Source organism: Microcebus murinus, chromosome 9 (genome assembly GCF_040939455.1).
Source record: "Microcebus murinus isolate Inina chromosome 9, M.murinus_Inina_mat1.0, whole genome shotgun sequence".
Classification (NCBI taxonomy): domain Eukaryota; kingdom Metazoa; phylum Chordata; class Mammalia; order Primates; family Cheirogaleidae; genus Microcebus; species Microcebus murinus.
Genome location: NC_134112.1, coordinates 69,240,001 through 69,267,493, shown reverse-complemented (window position 1 = coordinate 69,267,493; position 27,493 = coordinate 69,240,001). Strand labels below are relative to the sequence as shown.

The window sequence follows — 27,493 nt, the reverse complement described above, 5'->3', positions numbered from 1 at the left end:
GGGAAGTAAAAGTCAGTGGAAATCAAGCAAAGGGGAATGGATGAGTGAAAAGCTACCTAATAGGCACAAAGAACACTATATGAGTGGTGGACATACAGCCATTATGCAAGCATTACAAAACTGACCCATGTAACCAAAAACATTTGTACCTCCTTAATATTTTGAAATAAAAAACAGAATGACCAAAAAAAAAGAATAGGTCCAAGGACATGCAGAATATTATTAAAGGTATTGATTCATGATATAATATTTATATTTATTTTCTTCAAAAGTAATACATTAATAAATTTTTAAAAACAGTGTTTTTTCTTTTACTTGGTAACCATGTGCCAAATTGGTACCATTCACTGGTAACAAACTCAACATGAAAATTCAAATTTACAAAATTTTATTAGGAATTACTATTTCATTGAGAGGAATTATTTGAATTAAAAATGTAGATAAGACTATATTTATCTAAATAGAAAGCAAACCAATTTATAATTCATTTGATTTTTTATAATCATTAGGAACACATACATTACATAGATTGAGGTAAATTGTATAAATTAGTGAATCTTCATGCACAAATGTGTTAATTGGTGCTATTTCTCTATATTTCTCTATTGTCTTGAGTTTCCTTTGTGTTGAAAGAATAAAACTCTTTGAGAAGAAAATTGTTGTAAAAACCAGGCTACAATCTAGTAGCAAACCAACTCAAAGTTACAAAAGAGGAAATCTGTTGATTTTGCCCACCCAGCATTTATTCCTCTTTTTGGTAACAGGATCAGTGTTTTCCTTTGGCAACTACCCTCATTCTGCACCGAATTACATGCAAATTGGTGGGACTGGCCCAAGGATGAGTGACACAAGCTATACCAATTAAACTCCATCTCCAAGGAACTTGATTCTTGAGGTATGTGACATCTGCATAATAAACAATGGGGGTTCATCCAGTCCAGTGCCTAGGACTCAAGTAGCCTGTCCATTAGATTCTGCTCTACTTTTTGTACTTTTTGAGACCAGGTTTTTGTTTAGCCTTTTCTTGTGCTTTTAAGCAATTCTATATTGTTTGAACAAAGCCTATGTTTTTGTTTTTGTTTTAGGTTTATTTTTGTGACTTGAAACCAAAGATATAAACTAACAAGACTACTTTAATATATGTATTTTAATCAATGATCATACTTGTCAAAATTAGGATTAAACTACAATAGCTTTAAAAATGAGTTTTGGAGCAAACTTTAGGTTATAATCCATTTATATGGAATAGACCAAAGAGAAGGCTGAAAGCCATGATCATGCCCTCATTTTTAACTGTTTGCAAACTTAGGTGAAATAATCACAAATTATTGTAATAACTTGTTTTATAAATATATTTCCCCTACATAAAATGTTGGCTTGTATAATCAGACTTTGCATTGTCCAAAGAACAACTTGATATGTAAAAATGATAAAACAAAACATTAGGTTAAATTCAAAATATCAACATGGGCACAGTTTATTAATGCATTGATTGACAGGCATTAGCATATTTTATTTTAATCATAATTTAACATTATATATTCATTCACTTTTCTGTGTTCAACAGATTCTAAATTTTATAAAAAATAGAAAAAGAAAATAGTTTTCTTTTCATTAAAAGAAAGGCTAGGTTAACAAAGAAAAGTTTAATGGCAGCCATGGTCACAAGGTGGGTACCATAGGTATTTGGAAGATTGGAGATTTTAAAGTACTTCAGATTAATCAATTAAATCCACTGACATTCCTAAAAAAAGATTTTAAATTAATTTTAAAATATTTTTAAGGTTTAAAAAGTAGTGAGGAATTAGCAAAGGTTATAGAATGTAACAGTGTCAAAGTCAGAGTTTTCATCCTGTTTCTAGTCAATCCCTTTCTTATTCACTTCAGAAAGCTGCCATTGTAACTGGTACTAACTGGCACCCTTGTTAGAAATCTCATCAGAAGAGCCAATAATAGAAAGGATATGGACACCTCTTACCCAAGGAGCCAGACTGTCTCCACAGGTAAGACAGAAATCAAGGATAGGGCAGATGACTTGGCTGCAGTCTATGAGGAGGCTAAGGCCTACATCTATTCATTGAGAACACATACAACTTGAATCTTCAGGGATGCTAATCAAGTACCTTTCATGTGCCTAAAGTCAGAAAAACAAAAGATGTTTATAGCGCTCTTACAAGTGATGTAGTTATTATATTTTGAGAGGTAGTGAAAGCAGCAGTCAACAGATACTTCTAGGATAAGATATTCCTTCAGAGTACTGATGATTCATTGTATTTTTTTTATATATATATATATTTTTTATTTCGGCATATTATGGGGGTACAGATTTTAAGGTTTCAATAAATACCCTTTCCCCTCTCCCTCAACAAGTCTGATTCTCCAGCATGACCATCCCTCAGATGGTGCACATCTCACTCATTATGTATGTATATGCCCGTCCCCTTCTCCTCTCCCCCCTCCCCAATACCCTGTTACTGTAGTACCTATGTGTCCACTTAGGTGCTACTCAGCTAATACCAGTTTGCTGGTGAGTATATGTGGTGCTTGTTTTTCCATTCTTGGGATACTTCACTTAGTAGTATGGGTTCCAGCTCTAACCAGGAAAATATAAGATGTGCTATATCACTGTTGTTTCTTAGAGCTGAATAGTACTCCATGGTATACATATACCACATTTTATTAATCCATTCTTGGATTGATGGGCACTTGGGCTGTTTCCACAGCCTTGCAATTATGAATTGTGCTGCTATAAACATTCGAGTGCAGGTGTCTTTTTTGTAGAGTGTCATTGGATCTTTTGGGTAGATGCCCAGCAATGGGATTGCTGGATCAAATGGTAGATACACTTGTATCGCTTTAAGGTATCTCCATATTGCTTTCCACAGAGGTTGGACTAGTTTGCAGTCCCACCAGCAGTGTAGGAGTGTTCCCCTCTCTCCACATCCATGCCAGCATTTGTTATTTGGAGACTTTTTGATAAAAGCCATTCTCACTGGAGTTAAGTGATATCTCATTGTAGTTTTGATTTGCATTTCCCTGATTAGAGATGATGAGCATTTTTTCATATGTTTATTGGGCATTCTTCTGTCCTCTTTAGAAAAGTTTCTGTTCAAGTCCTTTGTCCACTTTTTAATGGGGTTATTTGATTTTTTCTTACTGATTTTCGTGAGTTCTAAGTATATTCTAGTTATCAGCCCTTTATCGGATACGTAGGATGCAAAAATTTTCTCCCATTTGGTAGGTTGTCTGTTTACTTTCATGACTGTTTCTTTGGCTGTGCAAAAGCTTTTTAGTTTCATCATGTCCCATTTATTTATTTTTGTTGCTGCTTTGATTGCCTTTGGGGACTTCTTCATAAACTCTTTGCCTAGGCTGATGTCTAGGAGAGTGTTTCCAACATTTTACTCTAGAATTCTAATGGTTTCATACCTTAGGTTTAAGTCTGTTATCCAGCGTGAGTTGGTTTTTGTGAGAGGTGAAAGGTGTGGGTCCTGTTTTAGCCTTCTACAGGTGGCTATCCAGTTTTCCCAGCACCATTTATTGAAAAGGGATTCTTTTCCCCAGTGTATGTTTTTGTCTGCTTTGTCAAATATTAGATGGCTATATGAGGATGGTTTTATATCAGGATTCTCACATCTGTTCCACTGGTCAATAATCCTATTTTTGTGCCAATACCAGATTGTTTTAATTACAACAGCTTTGTAGTATAGTTTGATATCTGGCATATTAATACCTCCCATTTTGTTTTTGTTGCCTAGAATTGCTCTTGATATTCGGGGTCTTTTTTGGTTCCATACAAAGCACAAAATTATTTTTTCTATATCTGTGAAGAATGCTGATGGGATTTTAATAGGTATTGCGTTGAATCTGTAGATTTGACACGCCACTGGCTAAGCTAATGAAAAGCAGAAAAGAGAAATCTCTAATAAACTCCATCAGGAACAAAAAAGGAGATATCACAACTGATCCCAAAGAGATACAAGATATAATTTATGAGTACTACAAAAATCTTTATTCACACAAACTGGAAAATGTGGAGGAAATGGACAAATTCCTAGAAACACACAGCCTCCCTAGCCTCAATCAGGAAGAAATAGTTTCCCTGAACAGACCAATCTCAACAGCTGAAATAGAAACAGCAATTAAAAATCTCCCTAAAAAGAAAAGTCCTGGTCCCGATGGCTTCACACCCGAATTTTACCACACTTACAAAGAAGAACTAGTACCTATCTTGCAGAAACTATTCCACAACATCGAGAAGACCGGAAACCTCCCTGACACCTTTTATGAAGCGAATATTACTCTGGTACCAAAACCAGGAAAGGATGCAACAAAAAAAGAAAACTACAGACCAATATCCCTAATGAATATAGATGCAAAAATTTTCAACAAAATCTTAGCTAACCCAATCCAGACGCTTATCAAAAAAATAATCCATCACGACCAAGTGGGCTTCATCCCAGGGATGCAGGGATGGTTCAACATACGTAAATCTATAAATGCAATTCACCACATAAACAGAAGCAAAGACAAAGACCACATGATTCTTTTAATAGATGCAGAAAAAGCTTTTGACAAAATTCAACACCCTTTCATGATACGAACACTTAAGAAAATAGGCATAGAAGGGACATACCTAAAAATGATACAAGCCATATATGACAGACCCATAGCCAACATCATACTGAATGGGGAAAAACTGAAATCATTCCCAATTAGAACTGGAACCAGACAAGGCTGCCTACTATCTCCACTTCTATTCAACATAGTGCTGGAAGTCTTGGCTACAGCAATCAGACAGGAAAATGGAATTAAAGGTATCCAAATAGGGGCAGAAGAGATCAAACTTTCACTGTTTGCTGATGATATGATATTATATCTAGAAAACCCCAAAGATTCAACCAAGAAACTCCTGGAACTGATCAATGGATTTAGTAAAGTCTCAGGATACAAAATCAATACACAGAAATCAGAGGCATTCATATACGCCAACAACAATCTAATTGAGAACCAAATCAAGGACTCAATTCCCTTCACAATAGCAACAAAGAAATTAAAGTACCTAGGAATATACTTAACCAAGGACGTAAAAGACCTCTACAGGGAGAACTATGAAACACTGAGGAAGGAAATAGCAGAGGATGTAAAGAGATGGAAATCCATTCCATGCTCGTGGATCGGCAGACTCTACATCATTAAAATGTCTATACTTCCCAAACTGATTCATTGTATTTTTGCTTCCTTGTTGCATGCATGTTTGCTTTATTCAAGAGAACGTTTTAAGCTCTTTTGAAAACAACAGGTAGTTGGATTTCTCATGAACATCTGGAGAGTAGAAGACAAAATTTAACATATATAATTATTGAATAGATAAAACAGATTTTATGCATACACTGTCATCACACTTCTGCTGGATACTACAAAACACCACTCACCAGTTTAAGAATTAGGGTACAAAGTGAAGTAGGAGTCACTAAGCCCAAGAGTGTACAGACAAACTGGGAAGACAAACTACTAGCGATGAGTATCATAACGAGCACTAGGACAGATGTGTTCACGGTGTGCTATGGAAACAGCAAGATAGGGTAATTACATGGCTGATAAGATAAAAAAGGCATTTGGGTCTAGGTAATAATAAATGGACATTATTATACAAATGGAGGTTGGGTTGGGTGGAGATGGGGAACATTTAAGACCAAAGGAGTGGACTGTATGAAGGCTTGAAGGTTTATGGACCCTCTGATACATTCAGAGAAGTTTAGACAGTCCAGTAAGGTCAGAGAAAATAATTCTAAGGCTGAAGACGGAAAGAGAAGCAGAAGCCAGATATTCAAGAGGTCTGTGGAAAGCAAAGTGGCCTTCATGCACTTCAAATTTCTCATTATTAAATGTGTATACCACCTGCCTTTCCTCTTGGAGGATAAATGAAAGGTCAAATAAATTAAAAAAAAAAATCTGAGCTATTGGAGTTCTGCTAGTATAATCCTAAAGAAGTAACAGTGACCAATGTACAATGACAGAAGATACCCTTTTAAGTAAATATTTAATGGCAGTTTCTTGATGGCAAGGAATAACTTTTTGTTTCTATGAACTCCTCTTTCTTTCAGTCAATTGCTTTCCTATGACTTTACATTTGTTTTATTTTTTAATATTCTTCTCAAGTTCCTTAAATATATTAGTAAATTATGGTATACTTAAAGTCAGTTCAGGATCAAAATTCTTCTTGGAAAATTGTGCTTTTGAGAGTACTAAAATTTAACTTATCTGAATTGCATTGCCACTAGATGTACAAAAATAAATTTTTGTATTACGAAGCATAAAGTAAGAAAATAATTTGACATAGTAGTACATTTCCATGTTTAAGAAAGTTTTGTGGTAAACTGAATAAGAAAATTTGGAAAACAGATGATCTCAGCTCAGTTTTATAATGCAGTACTAAAGGAAGTGAAATGAACATTTTAAAATTTGGGGTTCAGAAAAAAAGGAACACTTCATACTAGGTTTAACTGGATATTGCCCCTTTCTTTGCTATTTAGGGCATTCAGAATATAATTTCACAGATGATATATTTTTCTTAATGTGATTTTCAGACTACATCTAATGGAAAATGCCTGGTTAGGATTAAGAGACATAGTACAGATGTTAAACTACATTTGCATGCAATTATTTCTAAAACAAATGCCAGGGTACAGAATCTATTGAAATGGCTTTCAGGATGGCTGGCATAATATATTAAACTAGCTTCCAATCTCTGTGTAAGTCTATATTCTGAACATTTCAAATCAAGACACTGAGCACAGAATAAACCTTAGATTTTCCACCCTGACTCATTGTCCAAGAATGTATAGACATAGAGTTTGAGCCCAAGGACTTAGTGTAGGGATTTAATATTTTTTAAAGAAAAAGTCTTTCTTGCTTAATGTAAAATCTGTATTTAACATATTAATTTCAAGAGTTAAAAAATTACTACAAAACAAGTAAAAATAATAATTTAATATGCAGCATAAAACAGCATAGAAATAGACTAGATATATTATGTAGCATTCAACTTGCTTTAGGGTTTTTTCTTCAAAAGCAAAAAATAGTATCTTTAAAGTTATCAATTTTTTTCTGAGTAGAAATCTCACTTTAGCTGATATTCTTATAGAGATATAATTTGAAGCATCAAACTAGAAGTAAAGAATTCTATTCAAAGTATTTCTGAAGTGCACAATGCCCCTATAAGCGAAGCAATAAATGCTTCATTTTGTTTCTACCTCTCACTGCTTTTGATATTTCTGATTAAGAAACAAAATGAAGCATTTATTGCTTCGCTTATAGGGGCATTGTGCTTTCACAGAGGCACTAACCCTGGATGTCCTTGGAGTTTGTGGACTAGGCAAGGCCTTTAATTACCATTTGGTGATCTTTTCCATGGGAGTGTATTTTTGGATTAAGACTTGATTAAATGAATGAAGCATGAAAATCTACTGGCATATCTATTATATATTAAAACAAAACATTGTATTATATTATTTTTTCTAAATTCACCAAGTACCAGCATCTCATTTACTGTATTCTTTACTCCTTGGGGGGGAACTAATCAGATCATGGTCACCCCTAGGAATGTATGAGGCAACTGGAGGATGTGGCAGTTCTTCTTCTGATCCCTGCAGGGGAAGCAGCAGCAGCCCTTGGATCAGCTACTTTTCATCTGCTGTTGGTCTCAGTAGTAGCTCCTTTTCTTGCCAATAAGGATTAATGATAGACTCTTTAATGCGGAATAGGGACTGCAAGTTGCACACAGAGAAACTTATCTTGTTGGCATCAATGTTTATGATTTGGTCCCTATAAGTCTCTTCCCCCTCCTGATTTTGATGTGAGGTAGAAAGGAAACCTGAAGGAAGAGGACTAATGATTAAAAAAAAAAAGGTACTCTTTCCAACAGAAAACTTATCATTTGACATGAAAATTCTCATGATGCCAAGAATAATTCCAGTAGATAGATGTCCATCCATTACTGCCATTTGCTTTTTCTTTCAATCAAAAGATTATTTCATACATTCCTGGGTAAACATCTAACTTTATTACCAAGTCCCATTGCCACCTCAACAATGCTTCCCAACAGGTGGGGACGATGTACACAGGAGACAGGGAATAAAGGAAGTCAGAGTCATTCCAGTAGAATCCTCTAATGGTAGTGGTAATGGAGACTCTCTCCTTGGGGGAGTCCAGGTATTCCTTATCTCCTCCCTTGCTCTCTCTATCTTAAAAATGTATCAAGAGAGCTGGATCACATATAATGAAGACATTCAAGAAAAAGTAAAATTCACATTTAATACCTTGTCATCCACCTTATTTTGATCTTGTTTTCCAAAAATGAAAAATAAGAAATTTGAACAGCATTAAGAGGCTACTGATGATAAAGGGTTTTAGGCACATTATTTGGAATCAGATTACTTGAGTTCCCATCTAGCTGAAACTACCAGCTCTATGACCTTACATAGTATAATTTTACCTTTCTAAGCCTCAGTTGTCTATTCTGTGAAATAAGAAAGCATAAACACATTATCAGATAAATAAAATAAACACTAAATATATGCTAACAAAGCAAAATAAAATCATAAAGGCTTTAGGATTTTTGTTTTGTTAGAGGAAAAAAGGGATTAAAAAAATGGAAATATAACCGGTGTACCCCTCTCTGGTTGACTCTTTAGCCCCTCTTTATACTTGCCTTAGTCACCCACTTAGATATAATAATTCGTAATGCTTGTCACTGAAGAACCTAAAAAAACAGCTAATGAGTAAGAGAAAGCCTTTTTTTGGGCAGAGTTATCTCAACCATGACACTGGGCAAATACAAAATCATCATATATATGCGTGGATGAACTCATAGTAGAAGGCTGCTCTATAAGTAACAAAAATGTTTAAAACACCAAAATTAGTATTAAGAAATTTAAATATTAAAATGCAATTGAAAGTTATTAGATTCTATGAGATAAAATTATTATTAAAATAAATGTAATGCAATTTCTCCAAAGGATTTATTTCTTGAACATTTAGATCCATACAGATGGAAAGCTGAGTTCTGAATTAGAAAAGATGGAAGATCAAAATCTATCCTAATAATCACAACATGCTATGATAAAAGAAAATAGTAGTCCAATGCCAGAATCAACTCAAACTTTCATAAAACCATCATGACTAAACATGTACTAAAAGTACTACAAAATTGCCATTTTTTTTAATATAAAAAAGAGTCTAATGGGGAAAAATATCAAATTTTAGAATTGTGTGACTATTAGAAATTATTCATTTCTAAGCCAGGACCAAGTTTCATTACCCAATAGCTGCTCTCAAGAATGAAGCTAATTTACATTTAAAATAGGAGTACAGTCTACTCTTTAAAAGCACAATGGTAAACACACCAATTTGACAATTACATTAATATGAGTATTTGCATAATCTGTCTTCCACACCTGTTCTTAATTTGAAGCAGCTGCAGGACAAATCACATCACACTAATCTGAATGGTACGTGGATGTTCCAAACAGTAATGCATGCATCTAATATTTGGAAGATATTCTATTTTTTAAAACATTTCCTGATCTTAAAAAATTGGTAAAACATTGTAGAAGACTTAGTTAATATGTACTTGATTATATTAATTAGTCATAAGCATAATGCCAAATAATACTATCCCTTAAATTTTGGCATCCGCTGTTATTGACATGATAGTACTGATTTTTATTCTAGAGCTTTTTTATTTAAATAACATGTATTTTATTTACATGGAAAAGATTAAAAAGAATAAAAATATATCTAGAAAACTTCAATAAGAAAGGTAATCAGAGAATGGACAGCAAATGGAGAATACAGCAAAATTCTAAAGATCATCTGAAAATGTGTTTGTAGCACAGGTAACTGTGGCATCTTTTGGATACTTCCCTTTTAAAAGCTGGATTCCATTTATGTTTTAACAGACATTTCAAAATTTGATAAGCAGAAATTTATTTTAAAGTTTTAAAGGATCCAGTATGTTTTTATGTGTATCCAAAACACATACTCAGAGCCATCAAAAATGAAGTCAGTTTATTATTGTTACATATTCTTCTAGTTCATGTATTTAAGTTATTAAGCTAAATTTCAGCTAGTGGAACATAAAATACCCATGGAATCTATCAACAAAACTGTCTCCCTTTAATCTTCTATTATGAATAAGAAATGAATTTAGATATTTCTAAAGATGTTATTTATTTCCTGAAAAATGAATGAGAGCATGCACAGTAATGAACTGGAGCAACAAACAAAGCCAATCTGTTTATTTATATCCTGTTGACCTCTGAAGAGGTAAATATTAAATGACTGAATTTTTAGTTCGGTATTTCATTCAGGATTTTATTTTTACAAGAGCTCACATATTTAGAATAAAATACTAAACAAATTAATTAAAGCTTACATTTCTACTACATTTTTATGTACATTATTTAGCAGCCCTCATCACATAAGAGAAAACTAAGACTCAAGAGAGTTAAGTGACTTGTATAAGTTCTCACAACTTGTAACAGTATAAATTAAGACTTTAGTATTCTGAACCTGGCTCTATATTATTTCCCATACTGCAAAGATGTTTATTTGAATGAGTAAGAGCCATTATAATGAACGGGATCAAGGGTTTTTCCTGAATAATTTTTCAGGTTATTTTTTTTCATTTCACAGTATCTAAAATACTTGAACTCATGATTTCAAATGTACTAGGAAAACACTGTTTCAAAAGTGACTATGAAAAAAGAAAAGAACTATTTTCTATTTAGATAAATGTATTGTAATTTCTTACCAAGAACCAAGACTGGTTACTTGAGGAGTATAAAAATAATTTTTATTACTATATAATTTAGGCAATAAAGCTAAGTTATTGTGATCATGAGAAAAGCAATTTTCACAGTTCTGACCTCCATATAATTATATTTCTAAATATTCCTTATTTTATTTTTCTTCATTAAAAACCTTACATATATAATTGAGCACACAGAAAAGTACTCTTAAACAGATAAGCTAGCATGTCATGGGGGCACGTGGAATATAATAGAATGAAACTACATTTATATATAATGAATATGCACATTGTATAATATTCTAACAAAAAATTTCCCTTTTTCTCTGAATATCAGAATATTTTAACCTGAATAAGTGAGTCACAAATTTCCAAATTTTAAAATAATCTTGTTTTTTGTTTCTTTTGCTATTAAGGGAACAACTGACTCATTAACAAAGTTTAAACTTTAGGCATATAACACATAAAGAAGGTGAATTTTTTTTGGTAAATAATGTTACTGAGACAGTTCTTTTGCTAAAAATAAAGCATTAGGATAATAAATTTTTGAGCCAGCGACTGAGTCAAATCTTTTTGGTTGACAGAAAAAGGAAGTGAGGCTATACAACTGAGATGCCTCACTTTCCTTTTTCTGTCAACCAAAAAGATCTTCCTGAAGGTCTTACAGTCAAATAAGTGGTGGAGTCAAACCCTGAACTCAATGCCTCTCCCAAATACCACAGTCTGGCTTCTTGCCTTTATTACAAAGCATAAACAGAACACCACCAGGTCATTTATAACATTTTCATGCATTTCCATGGTCCTAAATTATGCCCTATAAATAAATCTTATGTTTAAAAAGAGCTACAGACCAGGCATGGTGGCTCACACCTGTAATCTTAGCAGTCTGGGAGGCCGAGGTGGGAGGATAGCTTGAGCTCAGGAGTTTGAGACCAGTCTAAGCAAAAGCAGGACCCCATCTCTACCAAAAATAAAAACAATTAGCAGGGCATGGTGGTACACACCTGTAGTCCCAGCTACTCTGGAGGCTGAGGCAGGAGGATTGCTTGAGCCCAGGAGTTTGAGGTTGCTGTGAGCTAGGCTGATGCCAAATCACTCTAGTCCAGGAGACAGAGCAAGACTCTGCCTCAAAAAATAAAAATACAAATAATAATAAAAAGAGCTACAAAATATAAAATTGCACTCATTTCTAGAGTGGCATGATGATGCCACATGAATATATACATAAATACTGACAATATTACTGTAAAATGTGGGTTAACAGTATTATTAAGAGGTTGGAATTCAGGTGAATTTCAATTCTTCATACTTTTCTGTGTTGCCTGAATTATTTTTACAAGCATACATTGTTTTAGTAATCACCAGAAATAAGTTACAAATTGAAAATAGAACACAGAACAGCAGATATAAACATTTTTCATAAAACATACTAACTCTTGAAAACCTTTACTTACATGAAGCTCTAGCTTACAAGTGTACTGATTTTGCTTTTATTAAATCAGAACACCTATTACTCTTAGTTCCAGTCATGAAGAAAAACAAATACCTACCACTCCTGGCATGATGATTTTTTAATATATGGAAATTATTAAAATACCCTTTTCACCCTTTTCTCTCCTTTTCTATCTGGGTGAACCCCTTTTGTGATAGACTCTCATTTTCCCTTTAATTATCTCTATCATATTATTTGTTATCCTTAGAATTGTTTTCACATTTCAATATCCCTCTTAGATTTTGTAACTCAGTCCAAAACAAGTTTTAAAGAACTATAAGCAAAGGAGGCACAAAAATGAAAAAAAAAACAACTTATTATGCTCATCTATAAGTGATGGCTGACTCACTAAACACAAAAAATAGAAACCCAATTTATTTCATAGAACACTCTAAAAAGCCATAACTGTAAAGCAGTTTTTTTCTTACTTTAAACCATGAGCTTTGTTTAAAATGACTTAGAAGAATGGTTATTATCTGAGTTTTTATCTAGCCAGATTGTCAACTCCTTGAGAATAGGAACATTTTGAAGCCCCTATGGTACCTACCTAGTATCTGCCTAGCAAAGTGTCTAACACACTGAGGGCATTTAGTCATGTTTCTTTGATAGATTGATTGAGGATCTAAATTCTATACTGTAAACCGGTGTTGCAAATCATACTGCTGTTTTGTTCTTAGTTTGTTGTTTCCACTGGAGCATGATAATCATTTGTTTCATATGAAATTTGCTAGTGAATAGGCTTTTCAATTTATTTCCACATTTTTCCTGAACTCTCTTTTATTAAATAATTATCTACTTGAACAGAATGGCAAGCAAAAAGGTAGGGAAAAATATATTAGCCACCTCTGTTTAATCTAGCAGTGTTGGAAATTATTGAGTGAGAATGCCAGATAACAACCCTATCAATTGCTTACGTAATTATTTTTAATTCAGTTCTCAAGAAAACTTTCTTACTATCCATTATTACTAGAACAGGTGCTTCTTTTAAATTAATTTGTATTGGCATGATATTATAAATTAATCCTATTTTGACTCTTTAGTGATGGCAAGATACAACTTAGCATTAAGTACCCCATCTATCAGTGCTCCATCAAAAACCTGAGTCATAATGCACACTGTTTCCAACAAGTTCTGACATCCTCCAAGACTCAGGAATCACTAATTAGAAAGTACACAAGAGTTTTATACATTATGTGTACATGTATTTCTGTATCTCCTAGATTAATTTCAATGTTATAGTATTAAACAAAAGGGTTACAAAATGGGGCCTGAAGGCCAGATTAAGCAGTGGGTTGATTTTTATTTGTTTGTTTTTGGCTTGTGCAATAAGAAAAAAAGAGAGGGTGAAAGAACAAAAGAATGAAAAAAATAAAGAAACAAACGTGGGGAGGGAAGATGTGGAAAAGAGAGGGAGGGAGGAAGGAAGGAAGACCTTCTTCAGAAGAAAAATGAGCTCCCAATGTATAATATATTTCCTACTTCTCCCTATTATCTTGTACCCAGTCCACCATATACCTGCCTAGTATTAGAATTTGAACTTACTGGCCTAGTGAGATGCAAATTGCCCTACTGTGAATTAATATTAAGAATAAAAATTTAAAATTAAACCACATACAAGAAGAATCAATAAAAAAGACAGACAAATCTTTTAAAAATAACAATTTTTCTATAGAGAATAAAAAGGCTATTTGGCCTACTTTGTATTCTAAATTCATGATGTATTTCTCTAAAGAAAAGTTCATTATACTATTTTCTTTATTGGAAAGACAAAACCCAATTGCACTAATTCCATAAATAACAAATTTAAAGAAGAAAATAGACTAAGTTCATTTTAATTTCATTCTGGATAATTACTGGAAAGTATGCAAGACCTAATATGAGAGGTGAGATTATTAAAAATCATTATGCATTTACAGTATCTCAGACCCAAACCAATGACTAATTCTTATTCTAATGGTGCCGTGGATGAAGTGATGACAAACATGCACAAGAATAATCCTGGTTTGGTTGGGCAGGGTCACATATGCCATAGGGACCTCCCATTCTTCCTCCCCCAGAATGGCGCAGCCTTCAACCACACAGGCAGACTTCATAGAATGAGACATTTCTGCATTTCCTGTCTTCTGCCTTCCCCAAACTGAGAATTCCGAAGGATGTGATTCATTTATTCAAATATACCCTGAAAAGGTTGATGGAAAAAAGAGACCACGCAATCAGACAGAACTGAAATTCAACCTGGGTCCTTAGGAAATTTATGGAAATTTTCTGGCTCCCATATTCCTCATAAGTAAAGCAGGGACAGTACCAACCAATTCTGGGAATAAGGTAGGGCTAAAATGAGTGATGGGGAGCAGGGGGCAAAGTGCCTGGAACCTAGAATGTTGCAGGAATTCAGCATGAATCAATGGAGGCTGTTGGTAAGGGAGAGCAAGGTTTCCTTCGACCTTCATCTAGGTGCCCAAGGAAGTACCAATTTTTCTAGTGTAATTGCTTATAAAATGTATTGCTGCAGGAAATATAGGAAAACTATAGAACACATCTTTTATCTTCACTGCAGCTGGGAGGACTTTCTTAAGCTTTCCACTGTTACCAAAACCTTATATTTAACAGCCAAATGAAATTATTTTTTCTGATCTTAACTGGTTTAAAATTCAACTTCCATGACATTTTTCTACCATCTTTCAAAAACCATTTGCTTTTCTACTTGCAAAATATGCAAATGCTTCACTTATTTAAACTCTCCACTGTTTGCTCCACTGCCTACATATGTTCCGTCAGAGTGCCTCACCAGCACTGCCAACCTTCAGTAGTAACTTCCTGGAGGAAAAGAATCATCTTTGCATAGTTCACTTTGTATTGTGCTTTATCTAGTGCTGAGTATATATTGAGTCTTTAATAACATTTTAAGTATAATTAAAAATAATAAAACTTAGAATAAAACCCCATAACTCACTAAACTTTAGCCACATTAATATATAAGTTTGTGTATTTCTAAATTTTCCTAGAAGGAAAAACAACAACAAAACTTCTTTTCACTAAAGTATCTCAAATCATAACATCTCTTTTCACACAACCCTGGGAGCCCATGAGTCAATACTAACAGGTTTGGTAAACTGTTAGTGGCAGACAATGTTAGTTGTCTATCCCCAAATTCATCCTTCCATTCTTCCTACCAAAAGTACCCCAACTTTGTTCAGTGTGACAAAGTGCCTGACTAACCCTAATCAGCTTTACAGACTCATTTGAAGTGATGAGTGCTCATATAATACTATTCAGCCAGTGAGATGGAAACAGAAGCCACTGGGCGTGCCTTCTGTGGATGGCTTCTGTGGAATCCTGTTACTAAGATGGGGCAGATTCATCTGGCACACACTTATTTGTATTTTGCCTTTTCTCTTTTACCTTCCCTTTCTTTTTGCTGAAAATATGGACGTGATGCCTGGGGGATGGGCAGCTAACTTGTGACCATGAAGACAAAAGCTACATAGAGGCAGAAGAGGAAGTTAAAAGGAACCTTGGTCCTCTGTGTCATCCTTGAGCAGCTGTACCAGCCAGCTCTGAATGCATGTCTATGGAGTTTATGTTTCATGACAAAAATAAATCTATGTTCCTAGTTAGAGCACCTGACAATCTCCTTAGAAAATTTAGATAACATTTTAGTGGAAATATACAAAATTCACATGGCTTATGCAACAGATATAATTCACTCATAAAATTATATACCAATAAAATATGTAGAATGTATAGTTTCTTGATGTTTGAGAAATCCTGATATCTTACTTGTAATCACATATACTTCCAATATCATTTTCTTAAGCAGACTTCTTACTTCCAGTTCCCTATGAAAATTATCATTGATGCTTAGTGGAGTTAGAAGCATGATTAGAATAGAGCAATGAAGCAGTCTACCTTGTTCCAAGGAAATAAACTAAATAGGAGGTAAGGGGCTTATTGTAAGCAAAATACTCACGTGTATATAAAATATATAACCAAGAGAAAGAATCAGAGAAGAAAATATTTAGATAAAAATAAAAGAAGAAAGAATCAATTGTTATAGCTAAATAAGTATAATATATGCTTTCTAGCCAAGAAAAGGAATCATTGGAAGTATTATTTCACAAACAGATTGCCTAATTGGAGCCAAGACAAAATATATTAGTAATGTTAGAGAGGGCTGGGTAGTGCAACCTGAATCATGTCTTCTAATGATATTCATGTCTGCTTATAAGATTTTTCTACCAAAAAAAACCCAACACAGATAAGCTGATAAATATCATACTTTCCTACTTGTTTCGTTAGGTTGAATAGAAGTGATACCCTGGAGTTAAGACAAAGTAATAGCAATATAGTTTTCAGGATTCAATTCAATTTGGCAAGGATTTATTTAGCATCTACCATGTGTCAAGCACTGTGTTAGGAGGTGAGGTTATAAACATGAATAAAATGAAGTCTCTGACCTCTCAGGATTTAGAGTCTGAAATTGAGCTAGAGACATAGATAACTATAATAATATATGATATAGTCTATCTTTCTAGCTAGTAAATTTGGTATAATAAAAGTATAATACATGTTCTAGAAACTGATATGTACAAGGGATTTTTTTCTCTTTGATGAGTCACAGAAGATTCCAGGGAGTAAGGGCCTTGAAGTGTATACTGGAATTCGACAGGTAGATAAAGGCTGTTGGAATGAGGGAAGTGGGTATCAAAGTTTGTGTAGTTCATGATGCCTTGCAAAGTACCTGGCATTTAAAAAACAACTTATAAGCATTTGTGAATCAGTGAATAAACAAATGAATAAATAGCATGTTTGGAAAGCAGTAAGGATTAAGTCATGACTATAATGTATCAGGTGTATAATGGTACATAGTACCAGTCTATGAAAAGCCTTTTGTGACATGCTAGGGTTGAAGAACAGGGCAATTTTCACATTATTAGGACAGATGGATATTATACTAGCAGATTAGAGGGGCTTAATGTCTGTAAACAATGGAATGGAACCAGAAAAAGCTGATGAAAACACTGGACAAGGAGAGAGAAAGATAGCTTCACTTTGGACATGCTGATCTGGATTGAGATGCCCCAGTAGGCAACTGAAAAAACACATCTGGAGCCTGATAGAGTTATATCCTAGCACTGATTTGTGGACTCCACAAATTCATGCAAAGTCTACTATGTGCCAGACACTGGAAATGTGGAGATGAGTAAGACACAGTCTAAGCCTTCAAGGAGCTTATAGTTAACTATGAGTCAGTGTGATACATACAAAAATACAAGTATGTATAAGACACAGAAATAATATATAGAAGAGATTCATTAATTCCACATAGTGTGTATGTTGGTGAGGGTAGAGAGGGAATCAGAAGAGACTTCATACAGTAGTTAACCAAATTTAAAAGCTGTGTAAAAGATTTCTAGATGAAAAGGTGAAGAAAGGCATCTTGAGAAGAGAGACAGGAAGGTCAGTTGCACAGAGACATGAATCAGTGTTTGAGGAACTATAAGTAGTTTGATATTGCTGCTTACATAGCTTGTAAAAAGCATGTGGTAGACAACGAGATAAGTATGCCAGGGCCACTGCAGCAGACAGCTATCTTTGAAGACAATCAGTTTTTCTCTCTTAAGGTTTCTAATATCAAAGGGAAACCAACTGAGCATAATAGATATATACTAAGGACATTAGGATGCAGACATTATTTTTAAATAAAAAATAAGAAGGGAATGAGTTCATTACTAAAACATTTACTTGAGAAATCATGATAGTAAGAATAAAATTCTGATAATATTTTTGGAAATAATCCCAAAAAGAATCAGAGAGAGACCTCTAAAGAAAACCTGCTCTGGGTGCTTTTTAATTATTTCAAATTTAAAGAATAAATCTATAAACAAAACAAAATGATGGGCTGAGACTCAAAGACTGTTAAATATGGAAGGAATGTGAAATATCACTAGTTCAGCTTTTTCATCGTATGAGTTGGAAAACTAAATCCCAGAGGGAAAATAACACAGTAAATTAATAGGAGAAGTCAGGGTTAATAATTTTTACTACAGGTAACATCTTTCCTGATATAGAAGCAGATAGTTCAGGATTTCTATTATACATACTACTCTGTAGACCAGCTGCATTAAAATCTCCAGGACTGGAGAGTTTTAAATATTTTGATTTGCAAAGATCTCTCATCTCACGCACATTTTAACTTAGTAGTCTAGGGTGGACCTAAGATCTCCATTTTTAAAAGATTTTAAGTAATTTCTTAGATTTGAAAACAAATGGCTTAAATGTCCCCTAAGACTGTCCTAGAATAAAGGGAAAACTTTAAATGATGCCCCTGATTTTGAGAAACTACAATTTTAATCATATTTTAATCACTAATTAATATGTTTATCTATTAAATGCTTGGTTCTATGGGAAGAAGGTGGAATGTAGAGAGAATAACTTTGGTTTTGTTTTTTATTTTTATTTTGTTTTTACAGAGATGACTCTATTAAAGAATTTGCTACCCTCTTTCTGTAAGACAGATTTTCTTCACGTCAGCACATCATAATGTTCAATGTGTTCCTTGGTTTGTCACTTGAGAACGTGCTGTAGCACTAACAGTAGAAGAAGTCAAGGTGGCAGCTTTTACAGCAATGCAAGTGTCAGCATTATAAGTGTAAGAATTTATATACTGTACAGAGGAATTTTCTGTGTATTTTGTGCTATAAAATTGCTTAACAACTAGGTCTATAGGTCCTATATCTATACTAATAAAAATATAAAAATAGGCATGGCAAAACCTTTAAAAAAGTAACCCAAATACTTTTAGCCACAGCTGTATGTGATTCAAGGTCTTCATGAGCTGAATCCCCCCAATTAGATAGCCAGGCTGTCTAATTGGGGGGAAAATTCTAAACTCAGAATCCCTGAACCAAACTAGTCAACAACTGATGGTCATTAAAATAAAGCCTCTAATCATCTCCTGAACTTCTCTGAGGTCTCTTGATATTAAGACACTGCCTTCCCTATTCCCTTAAAAAATAGCTCAAGCAGGGTGGCTTACACCTATAATCCTAACACTTTGGGAGGCCGAGGCAAAAGGATTGCTTGAGACCAACCTGAACGAAAACAACACCTTCTCACTACAAAATACAGAAAAATTAGCTGAGCACAGTGGTGCATGCCTGTAGTCCCAGCTACTTGAGAAGCCAAGGCAGGAGGATCCCTTAAGCCTAGGAGTATGAGGTTTCAGTGGCTATGATAATGCCACTGTACTCTATCCTGAGTAACAGAGTGGGACCTTGTCTCAAAAAAAAAAAAAAATATATATATATATATATATGTGTGTGTGTGTGTGTGTGTGTGTGTGTGTGTGTGTGTGTATGCCAAGAAACTTTTATTCTGAAGGAAAATTCCAGGTAACTTATTGATGACTGGGGGCATTTACAATTAAGAAGGAGGAAAATTTTCAGTAATGGAGCCGTTCTCAATTCTTTAACAAAATATCAAAAAGGAAATTGGGAGAGAACTTAGTTGTTCACTTTAGATATGCCTCATAGATGCTAGATGACAAGATTTGGTAGAATGGAGCCTTAAAATTCATAGATGTTGGGCATTTGTCTGATTATTTGCATATGATCTCAAAGTTCCTAGATTCTGCAATTATACAGTCAATTAAAAAAAAAGTTCCTAGACATTACACCTGTGTAATTCTTCAAACTACATAATCTCAAGTAGCCGAAAGTCTGATCTGGTCTTTAGATTGCTGACTTCTCACATATAAAACCTAAATCCTTCATTCTCATGGCTTTTCCATCACTAATGTAGCTTTGCTATTCTCTACCTGTCCTCACTGATATAGAAGACCGTGTGATGTGAAAAAAAAAAACAAAAAAAACTGTCTTTTTAAAAAATTGAAATTAAACACAAGGCAAATTTTATTGAAGTTTGTAAAGTTATTAACTTGTATTTCACTTTGCATAGGATAATGGCAGCTTGATTCAGAATAAGGACAGTAAGAAAGTTTTCAAAAACCTCTCCCAATGTTTGAAATGGAAATTTCTTGAATTTGAGGGTTCATAAAAAGCTCAGGATATATACCTTGTGAATGTCAAGGGTCTACTATAATTAGTTCTCATGAATGGATTCTTCCTCATCTAATCAGAGAACATAATTTTCATTTTGAAAAATCCTCTATACTATAGCAATCTATTGGCATTTATTAAGTACCTTTGGGAAAAGTAACTTAGTGCCCAACCATAATTTAACTTAAAATCATGTTAGATTCTTATAATGAGCTTATATGTGATTTTCATATTAAAGTAGGGTGACTTAAATATTTTGAAAGAACAATTCATTATATACTTGTTTGATCTAAATGCTATGCTTCCGAATTCAGCTTTACTAAAATAATCATAATCAACATAACCTAAGATGGGCTTAGAAGAACTGACCATTTAATATAACTATTCCAAGAAATTCTGGTTTGAATATTTATTTTGCAATGGGTTTTCTAAAAAATCTGACCAAAGGATTTAAGGAACGATGAAACCGTTCTGAAGATGAGTTTTAAAAAGTGACTATAAATGTCATCAGTAATGGATTCCTAGCACTAAATAAAATGCTTCAGAGTTCTAGGTCCTTCTTAGTTGTTGAGATATTCAACAGTAGAGCTGCTCTTCTACTACAACTACAACTTAAAATAGCATAAAGCAAACTATTCTTGGGGCAAGACAAGAATTAAATATTGGATACTGGATTATAACAATTAGCAGAGTTTTATTATTTTTTATGTTAATAAATGATATGCTAGAATATCTTTTTAAGTTTAAGATAGATAGAATTATACTTTCATGCATTAAATTGTTACAGGTATTTAAAAGTTCTCTTTACTCAATGTGGGCCGAAAGGGACACAGATAAATAAAATAGACGAGATTAGGTAATGAGAGAAGAAAACAGAATGGTAAAAGAGAAAAGAATGCAGTTGAAAAGATGAAAGTAGCAGAAAAATGTTCAGGAAACCAAGTAGAAATGTAGAATGTAATTTTATAGGAAGATATGAATAGAATCCACAGAGGAAACACAAAGAATCTTAAATGTAAGTAAATTTCAAAATAATTTTACTTTTTGTCTTTAATCATGTACTAACATTGTTCTTCACTTTGTCATTCAATTTAGCTTGTATAACCCCTCCAAACAACTTAAGATAAAATTCATAGCCTAAGTCTTAAATCCTATAGAGAGCTCCCATAACAATATTAATGTTCTATTCTTTCTTGCTCTCACTTAAGGTAGAGAAATCAAGGGAGCACATACTTAAAATCCTAATAGATTAAAGAAAGAAGCAAGTGCTTGGGTAGCTAAGAAAAGAGGGAATTTGACCTCCCGGAAAGCAATTTTCTTCCACAGTTAATACATGCGATATACATTTTCTTATACTGTAATTTGAGAAGTAAAAGTACATTTAATAATTCTCTATTTTCTATGTAACATTCATATTAAAGTATGATTTTTCTTTATTATTGATCACTTTACTGTTGTAGATCCTAAGAATTATTTGTGAATGATAAAGAATGATAAAGGGGGATTTAAAATCACCAATGTTGGAATTCAGTTAAACAATGTTTATCCATGAAAGTTCTCATCTTTATGGACATTGCTTGATACGGTCAATGAGCCTTGTTTTTTAAAACTCTCCCTTTCTTTGACCTTCCTTGAAATACAAATTCGATTGATCTAGTTTCCTCTTCTCTTTCTTTTGCTTCTTTTTCTTCTTGCTATAAAAATTATGAATGTTACTGAGCTCCTCTTTGTAAATTACCTTTTCCAGAAATCTCTTCTGTTCCCATGGATTCATCTATCACTTCTGGATTATTTCACAAATATTTGTCTTTAGTCCTGACCTTTCTGTCAAGCTCTCTAATTTTCCAAAAGCTGGATATTTCTACTTACTTGTCTTGCCATCTTCTCAAACTCAACATGTCTAAAACTCAATTCATCATCTTACCTAACTAACTAGTTTTCAAATGATTATCCTTATTTCAGATTTCTCACAACTCCTCTCCCTGAAAACATACTCCAAATATATCATTGCTAACTAGATCTTCACAGAACATTACTTTGATCACATCACTTCTTTATAAAAAATATTTAATAGTACCTGCTACCCAAATCATAAAGTACACCATTACTTGGCATTTCAGGCTCTGTACAATTGGTGATGTGTATTTGCAGCACTTCAACCCGTTCATTATTACTTTAGTATGACACCTCTATGCTATCAAAACAACTTACTTTCACCTAACCAGATCTCAGAATTTCCCATCTCTACGTCTTGACATCTTTAAAAACAAAATTCTCCATGAAAAAAATTCCTTTACTTTATCTACTAAATTCCTTTTCTTTAAGCCCAACATAGATATTACCTTCTCTACAACATATTCCCTGATCATTTTAGACTGAATTGATAATTTTCTTTTCAAAATTCTTATTGTTCCTTCTGTTTTTCGAATTTCTATAGCACATCCACTGTGACCCAAAAGTACAAGTTTTAATATCCCCTCAACTTAGTCATAAGTCCCTGAGGTCATTGCACATGATTAATAATCACTCAATTTACACTGAATGAATGAGTGAATGTTTCTTTCTCCCCCAAACTTCCTCCTGCTCCCCACTCAGCACAATCTTCTCCTCATTCATTGTTTCAACAAGTATTTATTGAGCTCTATTATGCACCAGGTACTGTACTATGCACTAAAGGTGAGTAGGACATTCATCATCTCTATTGTTAAAGAACTTAGAGTCTAGTAGGAAAGATAAACATTAACATATAAGTTTACGTGTGGCAAATGTGAAATATACACATGGGGAAGACTACAGTAGGAGGAGATACTCTAGTATTCCCTAAAACAGTCACCATTGTAAGGTGGGCATACTTCATATCATTGGAATAGCTGGAAATAGTGAAAAGTTATGGCCAAATAAAAGGAACCATACTATAGAATACATATAATAAACTTGTATTAAACATAAATCTTGCCTATCATAATGGCAATTATTTATTAACTCATTATCCAAGGATTTATGCTAGGTACTGTATATAGAATTCTTTTAATCCTCACAAAAATTTTGCAAGGTGGGTATCCTTACTCTCATTTTAGAGATGAGGAAATAGGCTCCAAAAGATCAAGTTACTCTACTCCAAGTCCTATTAGGGGCAATAGCAAGGTTCAGACACAAAACACATATTCTTTCTTCTACTTGCTATGAGTAGATCATAGTTAAGTTTTCAACATAAGCACACTTAGCAGTAATGGGCTGGATGTCCCAGACCCTCCTCCACAGGGTGTCAGCCTTGAGCAGCAGGCCATGAGTGGAAACATACTAGTTTAAGAAAGATTTTGTTCTACAACATTTTTGTAAATTTGCCTATTTCATGCTGCCTTTTAAGAAATATTATCTACCAGAATGAGAAAACCAGGACCACAGAAGGCATAGTCTGTTCTTGCAAACAGTTTTAAAATTAAACTTTTTATCTTATGATCAACAAACAATGTATCTGACTGCTCGTTTTTTGATACACAGAAAATATAAGTAGCAAAGAATGCCTTTAAAAATTATTTCTAAGTTGTCTACATCACAATAGATTACTTTATTTAAAAATATCTCAAATTTCCTGATAATGCTAATTTTGTTATTTGGAACAAAATGTGGTTTAGCTTTTAATTCTTATATACTAGAAAATAATATTGAAAAAGAAATATCCAATGTCATTCTTTACAACTGTATAAATGGAATCTTATAATTTCCTAAAACATATTTAGCAATATCTGTTTCTATATCCCACTAAATATAGTATTTTTTCCCAGAATATTTTATTATAAAAATTTATACCATATTCTTGATTTTTTACATAGAATATGAAATTTTAGAATTGCTGATTAGTTTACTACAGAATTTCTGGCTTTTTCAGCCAATTTTACTTTTAATAATTTGGAATAAAAGAGTAGAGGAAGGTAGAAATAATGTTAAATTGCATTATATCACAATATACTTAAATGTAGATTATTAAAGTAAAACATGGATAAAACAATTCTTTATGTAGCTTGCATTTAATGCAATGTATAATATTATATTTCATCAAACAAAACAAAGTTTCCTTAGATGTTATATAAAATTAAATTTGCACAATGGTTTCCATACGTACGGGTTAATTTTTTTATTCCAAGCATTATTTCTGGCTGTGGCATGTTAATAAATAAGTGCTTTGTAACTGAAAACAAACAAATAAAAAAATCTTATAATCCTTAAGTCATAAGCTAATACCCAACAGGATACACCTAATCCTAAAAAAATTCAGATGCCTATCACTTACTTCAAAAAATAAAAACAAAATAAATCTTTAGCCATGGACTTTTAGATCTTCTCCATCAGTTAGCCCAATGTCATTATTTTAAAGGTGTTAAATAACTTCTTCAAACTTATATAACTCTTTTATGGCAGAGTCAGAATAAGATCCCCAAGTTTAATTCCCTTTTGCTTTTTACTATTCCATTCTTGAACTTCTTAAGACAGAATTATAAAAATGTTATAACTCAATTACCTATTACAAAAGAGAGCTTTATATTAGATATTAACCTACAATGAAGGAAGTGATTACAATGCTAAATACTAATATTCATCTAAGATAGCAAAGCAATGGCATTTACCTTAAATTTACGTCTCTGCTCTGCACAGCTGTTGAAGAACCACAAGTCTGTCTCATGGCTGTAAATGTAACAAGAACAATAATGCGACCAATTTTCATATCTAAACTAAATTAAGTAGATTTGTCATAGGCTAGAAATTTGATAATGTATTTTACAAAAAATTTAAATTTACAGATTATAGAAGTGTGCATGTGTGCATGTGCATGCAGGCATTTGTGTATGTGTGTATGGTATGTTAACTTACTCTTTCTAATCTGAAAATTAATATCATGAAATTGAGAGCATTAAGCATTCTCTTTGGCTAATGTTCCTCATTATGGATCACTATGGTATGTCAAGTCTAGGAAGTACAAGGAGTAGATGTAAATAAATAAAATGAATTAAAATGAGAGGCTGTCTTCAGTTGTTATTATTAGGGTATGTTTTCTGGGATACACAGTAAGAATGTAAAGCAGAAACATCTTGTAATACTTAGGTTAATATTAGCTCCCATTTGTATCACAATCTTTATATATTATTCATCAATATGTCATTAATCAATGTACGTACTGATTGGCACTATTCAATTAGTGATTCATGGAATGAATAGAATATGTAAACATGTTTCTCTCTCTATATATATATATTTAGATATCTATACATGAAAGTGAAATCGCTATTACAATTGGTACTCAAGCTTGTCAGATGTGATTTTTTCCCCCAGTTTGTATTAGACATGCTAATATCTATGTCATCTGTAGCACAAAAACCTGAAAAAATGTAAATGAAAAAATAATAGTAGATAAATGCTAGTCTTCTAGAAATAGACTCTGTACCATGTCACACTTCAAATCTGGCCACCACTTAACATAATTCAGGTGAATGTTAACAAGCAACCGAATATTGTTCTTGTGACTTGAGCCATCAAAACAGTTTTTTTAAATCCGTATTTTCTTTCAAACTTTATAAAATAGTTCTCTATCAAAAAGTACATTTTAAAATAAAAAACACAAAGTATCTCTTTTGGTCCTCTAAAGATGTTATGCCTGATATAGTAAGAACCATCATGATCTATTTACACCAAATACCTTGCCTTGCAAGTATAGATTTTGAAATATTTTCAATTATCCTCTTGAAATTTCAAAGATAATCTATACTAACTCTATTATAAAAGTTTGATTAAATGCTTAATTAAGTAGGAAAAGAACTAGATCATGAGAGAATAATACAAGAAAACTTTTAAAATCTTAATTTCATATTAAATTATTTTAAAAGTTTAACAAAAATATTCTACCTTTTTAAAAAATGTAAGTGGCAAATAGTGCACTTCACATTAAATCATATTTGCAGATGTAAGAATAAGCATTACCTAATATCCCTGTTTGACAACAGATGTGTAAACTAGTATAAAATGCTGTTAGGCTTTTATTAGATTTTTAATACAATCTCAGCATGTCTCCAGTGCTAAGCTTATCACGTACTATGAAATACTAAAACTGTAGGCTCACACCATATTAATTTCAATATATATTTTAGCAAACAAATAAGGCATTATTTCTAAACTCTCATGAAAACCAACTTCTCATTCCTATGATATTTTGGCATGAGATCCCATCAAAATTACCAAATAATACTAAAATGCTAGTTTTATAATCTAAACAATAGAGATATATTCAGATTAATATGCATCACAAAAGATGAAAAACAAGTGACACAATGAAAGTCTTTGTAGTAATGGTCAGCCACTGCAATTGTTAAAGGTATTTATGATACTTTAATCACTCTTTCATGCTAGAATAACAAAACTGGCCCAAAATTTTATTTATACAATTGGTATATGAACAATTTCTTATTTTAGAGCCATTAATATTCCCAAATTCCATGTGTGCTTTCTAAGAAAAACTATGTATATTTTAGTATGTCAAAGTATTAAATCTTGACTTTCAATACAACAACAGCAACAAAAAGAAAGAAAAAACTAAAGCCCAGCCATTTTTTTTCAGAGATACCCTGGTAACCAGTAATATAGAAACTTCTACTGGACTGAACTTTGGAGAAGAAGGAGCAACTGCAAATTCCTCTATTTTGTCAAGAAATGTGATAAAATAGAGTTAGGACAATATGCAGTGTTTTTCAGACATTCAAAATAGTAACTTCTATCTTTGGCGTATGTCATCAGCATCTAAATCTTCTTTTCTATACCAAAAAGAAAGCAAAATTCCCACTTTGAAGCCATAGGGAGGATAAACATTTCATTTGCTATCTTCTGTGACTTTTATGTAAATTTTTCTGTCATGTAAATGCATGGAGAGACTGTTGGAATGTGATAACTCCATGGAAATATTACACTATGGTTATAAGTTGGGGAGGAATATGATGGTGAGGAAAGTATAACACAGAATTATTGATTAGTTAAAACAAAAGAATGTAAAATTGATTTTAAAAGAGAAAAAAATTAAGAATTTTAAACTCAGGCTGATTCAATAAAACTTTCATTTCCAATCATGGCCGACATCTGTACTTT

At 33.0% G+C, this 27,493-nt stretch overlaps 1 protein-coding gene across 8 annotated transcripts in view; it reads right to left on the bottom strand.

Moving 5' to 3' along the window:
* Nucleotides 1–27,493, bottom strand: part of FOXP2 (forkhead box P2) — a 536,491-nt gene that overhangs the window by 120,254 nt on the left and 388,744 nt on the right. The window contains exon 2 of one of the 8 annotated variants that reach the window (XM_076006565.1): nt 24,991–25,048. The exons of the other annotated variants lie outside the window; for them this stretch is intronic. The gene's annotated coding sequence lies outside the window, so the exon portion shown is untranslated. The remainder of the gene's footprint in view (nt 1–24,990; nt 25,049–27,493) is intronic. 8 annotated transcript variants of the gene reach the window in all.